The sequence below is a fragment of the Camellia sinensis genome, chromosome 15 (genome assembly GCF_055761805.1).
Source record: "Camellia sinensis isolate YWXY chromosome 15, ASM5576180v1, whole genome shotgun sequence".
Classification (NCBI taxonomy): Eukaryota; Viridiplantae; Streptophyta; class Magnoliopsida; order Ericales; family Theaceae; genus Camellia; species Camellia sinensis.
In genome coordinates this window covers 17,380,652-17,389,812 of record NC_138975.1, presented here as the reverse complement: position 1 = coordinate 17,389,812, position 9,161 = coordinate 17,380,652, and the positions used below count along the sequence as shown (strand labels likewise).

General features: G+C 37.6%; 1 long non-coding RNA gene across 1 annotated transcript; it reads right to left on the bottom strand.

The window, feature by feature from the left end:
* Positions 1-954: 954 nt before the first annotated feature.
* On the bottom strand, positions 955-1,847 carry LOC145813394 (uncharacterized). The gene is made up of 2 exons (XR_014356410.1): positions 1,739-1,847; positions 955-1,100 (listed from the first exon to the last, which is right to left on the bottom strand). It is a non-coding gene; the product is annotated as an uncharacterized LOC145813394 (long non-coding RNA).
* Between the last annotated feature and the right edge of the window lie 7,314 nt (positions 1,848-9,161).

Here is a 9,161-nt window from a genome sequence, read left to right as displayed (position 1 = left end):
AAAGATATCGGCTAAAGAGTGGTTGGCTGGATTAAACCAACTTTTGGTACTCTTTAGCCAAAGAAAGGATATCGGCTAAAGAGTGGTTGGCTGGACTAAACCAACTCTTGGTACTCTTTAGCCGAAAAAAATATATCGGTTAAAGAGTGGTTGGCTAGATTAAACCAACTCTTGGTACTCTTTAGCCAGAGAAAGGATATCGGCTAAAGAGTGGTTGGCTGGATTAAACCAACTCTTAGTACTCTTTAGCCGAAGTAAAGACATCGGCTAAAAAGCAGTTGGCTGGACTAAACTAACTCTTGGTACTCTTCAGCCGAAGTAAGGACATCGACAAAAGAGTGGTTGGCTGGATTAAACCAACTCATCATACTCTTTAGCCGAAGTAATGATATCAGCTAAAATGTGGTTGGCTAAATTAAACGAACTCTTAGCACTCTTCAGCCGAGATAAGGATCTCGGCTAAAGAGTGGTTGGCTAGATTAAACCAACACTTAGCACTCTTCAGCCGATGTTAGGATATCGGCTAAAACGTGGTTGGCTGGATTAAACCAACTCTTAGTACTCTTCAGCTGAGATAAGGATCTCGGCTAAAGAGTGGTTGGCTGGATTAAACTAACTCTTAGTAATCTACAGCCGAGGTAGGGATCTCGGCTAAAGAATGATTGGCAGGTATACTCATAGTTTCAATGCTTAAGACCGAGATAAAGTATCTCGGCAAGAGGATGTTGTACCTCATGCAAGACATCAGTTAGAAAGTAAAGGTATAAGCATAAAAATCAACCGAAATAAGAGTTTGAAAAAAAAGAAGCATTTATTCAAAATTCAAAAGCAAGTACAAAAGATGGGTGTCACGACCCGCTCCCCGTACCCAAGGGTTAGGCATCGTGATGGCCAGTAACCGAGGTTACCTCCGGCCAAATCTTTAAACAATTTAATAAACGCAAGCGGAAGAAATATTTAAATAAGGGTACTAAAATAATCATTGGAGCGTCTATTTTTATTACAAAAGGTATTGACCAAGAAGGCCGATTTTTACATAAAAAAAATACATCAATAAAAGTGCTTTGTGCCTACTCCACACGCTGGTCCCGACATGTCACCTGAAAGTGGTAAAAAAAACTATAAGCTCATGGCAGAGTGAGAAATATTATACTAAGAGTATAAGGTATAAAATTCACCATGGATAATTAGTTAGGCCAAAAGGAGCTTGATACATATAATACGAAAATCATTTGATATATACTTCAGATCATATAATATGAAAATCACTATACAACCATAACCACGGTACATCACTAAGTGCCAAGCACTACACTGGTCAATGGATCCACGACAAACACTGGACCACAAAGTGGTCAATCACTAAGCCCATGGTTATTTCAGTCCCCCAAGGCATAGGACTCACTAAGCCAATGGTTATTTCAGTCCCCCAAGGCATGGGACTCACTAAGCCAATGGTTATTTAAGTCCCCCAAGGCATGGGACTCCCGTGGTGGTACTTACAAAACACATTTTCATATAAGGTCACAACCAAATATTCTTTAAAAGTAAAACAAACACATCCATGGGTTTCCTTTTAAGCAAATAGGGTTCAGAAATAAAACCACGTAACTGAAACCTTTATAAAACATAACTTTTATTAATATACTAATAAAATATAACTTTTATAAAATAGATTTTGGTAAGTCAAAACATAAGTAAAATACATTTTGGTGACTCAAGGTATAATATAACTCACCTTAACTTTAATACCTTACTCTTTCTTTTCACCATCAAAGACCCTTTTAACTTCTACTATTCTTTCCTTTCCTTTCCTCTCTTTCTTTTCTTTCTTTCTCTTTTCTTCTTTCTTTCTTTCTCTCTTCCTTTCTTTTTCTTTCTTCCTGCCGTTTCTCTCCAGGCGCCTCCGTATTTATAGGGGGAAAAGACCCTACGTGGCAGATTCAGTAATAATTATATAGATTCGTTCTTATCCTTAATAGATATTTAAGATAATTACCTTTTGACCCAATATTTTAATATAATTACATAAATAATTTAATTTTTAATTAAATTACACTTTATCACATACTAACAGAAATTAATTATTTATTTTAATACCACACCCATTATTATTATTATTTATATTAGCTATATTATTATTACTTATATTTTGACCCCTAAACTTTTAATAATTATATTATTTTACAAAATTACACATAATAATATATAATAAATTATATATTTTCCGAACTGAGATTAAATAATATTAGTATAAATTCTACAGAATAATTAGAAATCTGGGTCGTTACAGTGGGGCCTCAGCCCGGTTACAATTTGTTTCCAAAAAAAAAAGAAGAGAAAATACAAAGTCAGTTAAATAGACCATCTATTTCGGCGTCTAGATCGGTGTCAAGATCAACTCTAAGACCGGTTTCAGCTGGCAGCACAGTCTCGGTTACGAGCACGGTTTCAGTGGGCAGCTCGTCAATCAGGTCTTCCACCACTGGCTCCAACCGAGCTGACTGATCGGCAGGGTCATTGACGACCGAGGTATCGTTGGGCACGGTTTCTTCTTCCTCATCTGATTCTTCAAGAAATTGTTGTTGAACGGTCGCAGTATACTCCGCCATTGAGCCCGGTATGAAATACGGTGGAGGATTGTAGACCTCGGTCTCCGGTTGATGACTGAGCTGAGTCACGGCAGCCCTCCAACCGCACTTGAAGAAAAGGTCCTTCGCCGCTTCACATTGCTTAATATAAAGGGCTTTACCTTCCTTAAAACCGCGGGTTTCAACTCCCTCAAGCTTCTTCTTCATCTCCTCAATTTCGGCATTCTTCTTTCCTTCTAGTTTTGCAAGTTTGCGCAAATATTTGTCTTTGATCACAGCTGCATCTTTTTGTTTTTCTGCATCAGCCGAACTAACAAGACCGTCCAGACGACCGTTCTCAGATTTTAGCTCGGCTAACTGCTTCCTAGCCTCTTCTAGCTCGGCAGATTTTTCAGTTACTTCGGCCATGGCTTGCCTTGCTATTTTTCGGAGCTCCAACACACGCTTGTGGGCAATTTGACTTTTTTGCATAGCCTAAAGAAGAATAGAAAGAAACTAATGACAAAACCGAGCGAAAAGTTGAAAAAATTAGAGAGACCAGAGGGGCTGCTTACCAAGATCATTGATTTCGTTGCAGACCGGATGGCCTTGAGCTCGGTCAACTGATTGTGATGCTCCATATCAGGGGGCAGACATACACTCTTAGCCAGATTGAAGGCTAGCATATGGTCTTTGTCAGCCACCACTGAGTCAGTATCACGAATAGCGCGGTTTTGGAAAGACATTTTTGGAGCCCACTTGGAGGAGCTAGCCCGGTCAGAACGCTCCGGCTGAGGGCTCGCTGGAGGGCTTGGTGGAAGGATGGTTTCATCTTCATCAACAAGGCGTTGCTCGGTTTGGGTAGTCCGGGCACGCTTACTGGGGCGAGTTGAGGTCGGTTATTGAGATGGAAAAGCCACCACGGTCTCTTGAGTCTGGGTGGTTGGTGGTACTTCGGTTGGGTGAGTTTCGGTTATGAGGGCCCTCATTCGCCATCTCTTGTTCAGCAGTAGTACGGACCAGGTTAATTTGTGGCAAGGTTGGATCTGGTTCAGGCGATACCTCAAACAAAAAGTCTGTTACCCTGGCTTTTCGTCGACTGCTATATCGGTATGTCGGTTAGAAATTGAGCAGCTTGGCCCAACTTCTTTCAGGATACCGTAGTGCGGCGTGAAGTGTGTTTAGGTTAGGGTAACTGTACAATGACTTGAGGTGGGCTGAATCTGCATAAAGAAGAACTGTCAGTTCGTTTCAGGAACAGGAAATCGAAATAAAAAAAGACATGCAATAGAGCCGAGGTAATTGTACCGGTGGTCCCTTTATTTCAGTTTATTCGGCCACCTGGAATCTGGGCTTCTTGGTCTTCGAAGTTCCCAGAAATCCAGAAGAAGTCATCATCGTTTAAATCTTTATCTGGGGTATCTTGGATTATTTTTTCTCGGCGGCGTCGTATTCTCAAGTAATAAACCCACCCGTCTTCTTTTGAGCCTATAGAATATTGGTGAAAGAGTTCGGCTAAGCCGAGGTTAATACCAGCACGGCGGTTTAGCTCGGCTATACCATTTATTATGCGGTATGAGTTTGTGGAAAGCTAAGTTGGGCATATCCTAGTTTGGCTACGGAATTCACAAAGTAAAGGCTGTACAGGGAATCTGAGGCCGGTTTCTACAATGGAAATAAGGGTGAAGGGAACAAAACCGGGGTTTCCCCAAGGTATGATATCTTGTTCGGCTAAGGTGAGGTGAACATCATCAGGGATGTTATAATCCTTTCGGAATTCGGCCAAACCCCCTGGTGTGTCTACTAAGAACCTATATTTACCCATTCTCTTTTAAGTTATGAATAAATTAAGCTTATATTAGCTCGGTTGGAGAAAGGTGCTGAGTAGTTCGGTTGAGCGCTCAAAGGAGTGCCTGGGTAACCTAAAGTCTGCAAAGTGAAAAAAAGGTGTTAAGCACATCTTGTGCGACCGTGCTAAAAGAACAAAAAAGGGGCAAGATATATATAGTCCTAGCTCGGTTTGAAGAAAGAATTTGGTATCTTGGTTTGTGCAAGGGGTTTGTTATTTCGTTTTGTGCAAAGGTTAGTGTTAGCCCTGTTGAACCTCTAAGGGGCAGCGCTCTTAGTTCGGTCTGAACTACGAAGGCTGGGTTAGCCCCAAGTTATAGCTCGGCCATGGTTGAGACTAACAGACGCACTATTACGCAGACTTAGTGAGAATTGCTAGCTCGGCTGAGTAAAAACAAAAGGTGGTTTGACTTGTTAAAACTAATGGCATAACATGAAGTGTTAGTTCGGTTGGATGGTCTGCCTAGAATGACATCAACTACAAACGACTTTTTAGTTCGATTATACTATGATTTTGATCAAAATCAGTGCTTTTCAGTTTATTTGTGACAAGCCAGAGGTTTTATTACACGAAAGAAAGGTATGTGTTTTGAAAAAACATACAAAATACATGTATTGCAAAAGCAAATGCGAAAACAACAAAAACAAGGCAGATTTGAGTAAACTTACCAGGTCAAGAGGAAGAAATTGGAGATGGAAGCAACGGCAGTGAAGAACACAAAACTCAGCAAGTTTAGGGTTGAATAAACTCAGGAACGAGAAAGAGAGATGAGGAAATGAATAGTATGGTGAGTGATTCAAAAAACAAAGAGTTTTGTTTTGATGCAAAGACCAGAGGCGGGAACTATTCAAAATTCACGAAGTACGAAGACGGCGTGACAGCTGCATTGGGCCAATCAGAGGAGGCCACGTGTCAAAGGAATGAGAAGTGATTCAGTTACTGTGATTGAAGAGACGTTTTGACTGGACAGGTACAGCCCGGTGTGAATTTAGCTCGGTTGGAAAGGCTAAAATGGTTTTTAGCCCGGCTGGGAAGGCTAAAAGGGTTTTTTACCCGGCTGGAAAGGCTAAATGGTTTTAGCTCGATTGGAATTCTGAAATTTTTTAGCTCGGCTGGTAACAGGCAATCCCTATCATACTACGCAGATGGAATTAAGGGGCAATTGAGAGGGTAATTTATACTTATAAATTGGGCTGAGCTGGGTAATGGGCCGTTATGGGCCATATTGCGAAGGGCTGAGTAAAAAGGCTATGAAGCTACTCCGGCCCAAGAGAGGTGTAAAGTTACTCCGACCCAAGAGAGGTGTAAAGTTACTCCGGTCCGCGAGAGACCTGAAGTTACTCCGGTCCCAAAGAGATTACGGTAAGTTCGGTCGTCACTCACAAAGTTATCCCGGTTTGGACCGGAATATTGGTTATTCCGGTCTAGACATACCATGGTTAGCATTAAGAAGAGCCAAGGTAAGAGCAGTGAATGGAAGAGCCAAGCTAATGTTATCTCGGTCTAGTCTGCGGCTTAGCATAGCCATGTTTACCTCGGTCATGTTGAAGTCTGATCATAGTAGAACCATCTCACTTGGTTTATACAGTGAGGGAGGTGTTGAAGGATAGGCATTATCTTTCAAGAGTATGAATCCTAGGAGGACTCTACATGGAGGAGTGAAAGTCTTACTAGGATTGTGCCACGCGAAACCTATAAAAGCTTACAACATCACCTATGGAGAGGTAACACAACTTTGATTCCTGAATACACAGAATTTTTGTCTACTTGTCTATTTTGCTGACTTAGGCATCGGAGGGGTTTCCGGAACACACCCGCCGGCTAGCACGTTTGTGTTTTCAGAGAGTAAAGCGACGACGTTTGGAGGAACGCGGACTTGATCAACAGGACTATACAAGAAGGTTTATTTCTTTCCCGTACAGGAACCATTACTTTGGTAACATCCTCCAAGCACCCCCACATTTCTGATATAAATCAGTATATAACATCCATCATTTATTGACTATGGTGTGTTTGAATCAAAGCATATGAAATAGAAAAATCCAGAATAATTATGACTACCACAAGTCACAATTAATGCTTTGATAAAATCATATCTTCATAGAGATTTTTTCCAATAATCAAACAATTCAAAATCTCATTTAATTGAATAAATCTTTAAAAAGCATTCAAGGAAAATACTAGTACAATGTATTTAAGAAAAAATACTTATACATCCAAATTAAGATTTAAACTCTTAAATTTGAATACTCCTTAACAGACAATTCTGCTTATTTCCCCTACATTTGTGATACTACATAAAGTAACACTAATAACATGACTCATTTTCGAACAAATGTCACTGTCACAAATAATAACTCATTCAAAAATATTTGGGACAAAAATAGAATTATCTCTTCTAATTCAAAAGATAAACTTCCACATTAAGAATGTGATTCATGGTTAAACCAAGTCTACCACACAAGTGAAATAAAGATTGAAGACATCCTATCACACAAAATTCAAAGTTACTTTAAAAATAACTTTCAATTAATTATAAAAAATAATAATAATCAACACAAAAGATTCATCAAGCTATTATCAATTAAATGGAAAACACTACTATTTAAATTATCATATTTAAATATCTCCGATGATCCAAAAGAAATTCATTGATGATGTGCAATGAGAGCAACAACTTGGGTACTTGATGATTGGCATAGAAGGCTACAACATGATTTATGAATCACTTAAACAAATGTGTGAAATGTTAGGCCAACTCATGCAATACTAAAAAGCTTAGTGTCGTTTGGTTTTGGCTTTTTTAATTAGTTTTTTGGCTTTTTAAAATTTTTTAGCCTGAGACTTTTTTAGTCGTTTGGTATTTTTGTTTAGCTTTTTGACTTTTTGGCTTTAGAATGACAAAATTGCCCTTAGTATAGAATGATGCTTTTTTGACTTTTTGTTTGTATATAGGATAGTTTGCTACTTTTGTAACTTTTTTGTTTTTTTTGTGATTTTGTAATTTTTTTTTTTTGTCTTTTGTAATTATATAGCCCAGAAGGAAAACCAAACAAAGGCTAAGTTCTATTTAAAAACCAACTCAGAAACCCAAAAATAATTCAACTATCAAGCCTATAGCAAAATCATTAGGAATTTGCTAGTAAAAAGGACAAAACCACAATTCTGCCTACTGATTCTCATGACTCACCACTAATTACATTGCTGTCAGGACCATTAATCGGAAAGATACCAGGATTTAAGACCATGATCACAGATCCTTTGAAATCCCACTAGTATATAATATAATCTTCACCAACGTAAAAAAAAACGAAATCTATATAGCACTCCATAATAGCAAAATAAATTCAGAGGAGTTTCCAAACGAAACAGACATGGCATGAATGCAAACCAAATTACATATATAAAACCTCAAAAGAGAATCATCGCTGGTAGTATGGATGACATAAACACCACCAAAAATTAATTAAAAGCCCACAAACTTTTAAATAAAGTTCAATTAAATCTCATATATAGCAAACACAAAGAAATCATAGAAAGAACCTCCGATTGTCTCCAACACAATTGAACCCAGAAATCGGAAATCGAAACCAGTCAATCAATCTCCATTGCTCTTTCGATCGCTAAGATTGTTAGAAAAAAATTAGTACCAAACTATCTAAAAAATATAATTTAAAATTATGTAAACGGTTTTTGGGCAAAACCAAAACTGAAATAAATTGACATAATAACATAACAAACCTTACAGTATATAAATAGATAAAAGCTGATCGAGTTCAGTGTGTGACACTCTTTCCTTAAGACAGATTCGTCCTCCCACCGATGCTTAGGATTTAATAGACGTCTATCTCTCTAGATACAACGATCAATATCTTACACTAGCAGCACTACTATTCACTACAAGAAATTGCACTTTTGGCGACTACTTTTGATGACGACGTCAATTTTTCATCGCCAAAAGTATATTTTTGGCGACACAGTGATCAATTTCGTTGGTAAAAGTATACCTTTACCGACGCAATTTGTTAACGTCGCTAAAAAAGCATAACATTCATTTGGCGGCAAAATTTTTGGTTGGTGCCAAAATTTCAAAACTTTTAGCTACGAGGCTTATGTTTTAGCAACACAATGAGCGTTGCTATTAGTGTGCTTACTTTTGGCAACAACAAGTTAGCGTGGGCAAAGAGTTAATCATTTAGCGACGATAACACTATTCGTCGACAAAAGTTTTGCTAGTGAAATGATGTGATTTAGTGATTTGTGTTTTTATTATAACTTTTTAAAGAGTTTTAAATATTCTGGTTAATGAATTGTAAAATTAAAATGATCATTGAATTAGATCACAAAATGAACCCATTAAGCCCAAACATACTCTTAAGTTGAGATGACTAATTTGAGATAATTTAAACTTTTTCAAAGAATGTGGTTAGATTATCAATTTCAATATGTTTTGTTTTATTTTCAAAAACTAGTTTCAAAATTTTTTTTCCTAAAAAATAAAAAAAAAATTGGGTTAAAAAAAAAAACTTATTATTTATGTATAATTTTATCTTTTAGGTCATAAATACTTTTTAAAATTTTAAAAATATAATTTTGATTTTTATTGCTCTCAAATTGTTTTTAATTTAAAAAAAAACCTAAAAATTGTATTGAATTGTTTTTTTTTTTTGGTGATCTCCCTCTACAAACATATGAGGCGGTGAAAATTTCCCTCCCAAAATTCCCTCTTTTTTTTCTAGGAT